We start from the raw sequence: 2,500 nt of genomic DNA, 5'->3' as shown, positions 1-2,500 counted from the left end.
TATTATATATATATATATATATATATATATATATATATATATATATATATATATATATATATATATATAATTTTGAGGGGAATTAGACCTAGAATCGAAAGAGCAGAATTTATTTTAATATATATATATATATATATATATATATTCGTCTTTGTTATATCGCGAATAATAAAAGTTTATGATAGACATTTCTCATCAGTTCATAAATATATAAAAAAATAACGTAATTAATGTCATTTTAAACTGTTATATCTACAAATATTTACATATAATTATAGGAATAAGACGTTCGTGTAATGATGGGTACTTTTGCTAGCGTGAAATAAGCCTTTCAACAACAACAAAAAAACAAAACAAAAACATATAAGCATTGCACCGAGAGATCTAAATTCTGTTGGCAACCGAGATTGTTGCAATTTAAATACAAAGATTAAGCAAGGACATATGTAACATTCCTAATTAATGGCGAAATAGTAAAGTTTTTTCACAGATTAAGTCATTTGAGATTTTAAAAAAAAATTTTGTTTACAAACGTTTCGTATTTTATAAACTAGTCATTACAGAAATAATTTACATCGGTTTTATGTTGTCCTTTATTGTACAGAGCAAAAGTGAACTTGATAAAAGTCACGGGTGTGTATATCATGCGTTGAAATGCGAGAACAACGTTAAGTAGGATTGCGCAAAGTGTGAATGCGGTAGGACTGGAAATAGTTTAAAAGAATAGACGAAAAGGATGACGCGCAACCATTGCCCTACCCAATTTGGCCTTGTGTCACATTTGTTGTGAAATTTTTATAGAGTAAATTCTCTGTTGATTATTATTAGTGCTATGACATATTTTTATTGTTTTAACTCTCGAGTGTGTATCCGTCGGTATCTTATATGCTTTTTATATATAGTGATGTGGTTCTCGGTTGATTAACTGTGTCTAACTGTGTCGCATATATACTCGAGAGTCAAAACAATGATATAAATATGCTGTTGTCATAGTCCTAATTATTATATAGGACCCAATATATATAGTAATGATTTTAAAAGTTGAAAAAAAAAATGGCATCGGTGTGATCATCTGGAATCGAAACCAAAGCAGTCAGCGCTCGAGCCTCAGCCGTTATTTAACGCTTTAGCAACCGTCGTTACTACTTGAGCTACTTTTTGGTCAAGATCAGAGTGTAGTATCTGTTCTTCAGATGTTGCACTTCCATTTCTTGTTCTCTTTCGGTGGAGGATCAGTCCTTCACGACTGAGACAATTTTTTTTTATTTTTGTACCTTTTCTCCACGTTAAAAAACGACCCTGGTGTCTAACTCTGTCCCGTGGGGAGGCATAGTAAATAGGTACTACTTGAGCTACTTTGGATCGGGTAGTTAAGAAAAAGCTAAAAGTTAACTGACAAGCTAAAAATGTGTATGTATGTATGCTCTGAAGTTATTCGATATACTACCGTCAACGTCAAATTTTTTTTTTCCATTATGACCTCTTAGCAACTATTTCTACTGGTATAAAACAAAATCGAAAGTGTATGTAAAGTTATGCATATATATGTTTAAATATTTTTGTGTATATTATTTACTCTAAGTTTAATTAACCAATCATTATGAATTTCGAAATACAGTTGCTAGGCGTATCGGTGGGTAATGTGGGTTATATTTAGTTGTAAACTATTGATTTCAGTTTGATATTGTCGTTTATGCACAGATTTAAAGTCGATATACACGCACACAATTTGCCTGAGAAAGCACATGCTCCTGCCCATAACTCTATATATCTACTCTTATTTTTTTTTTTATCTTTTATCATCCCTATATATAAAGTTAAGTATTTGAATATGTTTTTATATTTACTAGCAAGCTGCCCGGCATTGCCTGGTCGTAAAATACGCTTAAATATGATATGTTAATTCACGCAGATTTCGTATTTATTGATTTAAAGCAAATTAGTTATTGCTTATGATGTTGGCCCCAGTATACATAATGTCATCATCTGGAATTGAAACTTTAACAGCAAACGCTCCAGCCACCGTCGTTACCATCTGAGCTATCGCGGAGTGGATAAAAATAAAAGCAAAAAATTAAGCGACTTCAAGCTAAAAATGTGTATGTACGCATGCTCTGAAGTGAGTCGATTTGCTCTCGCCAAGGTCAGCATTTTTTTTCATTTTGACCTCTTAACAGCTATTTCTAAAAACTAAAAACCAAGCCGAAAATTATCCATATATCCAAATACTTATAGTAATATATAAGATCTCTCTCTCTCTCTCTCTCTCTCTCTCTCTCTCTCTCTCTCTCTCTCTATATATATATATATATATATATATATATATATATATATATATATATATATATATATATATATTTATTTATTTAAAAATTTTGCCTACCAAACTCCTCTGTCAGTTTTTGGTCTATAAACATGAAACTTAATATTTAGAGTATTCGAACCCATGCGAAACTTAATATTTGGGTTTTACACAGGGAAAATCGATGCAAAGGTGTGA

This window comes from Euprymna scolopes, chromosome 21, assembly GCF_053919585.1.
Source record: "Euprymna scolopes isolate OS-2025 chromosome 21, ASM5391958v1, whole genome shotgun sequence".
Classification (NCBI taxonomy): Eukaryota; Metazoa; Mollusca; class Cephalopoda; order Sepiida; family Sepiolidae; genus Euprymna; species Euprymna scolopes.
The sequence above is the reverse complement of the archived record's forward strand: the minus strand, read 5'-3'. Positions refer to the sequence as shown.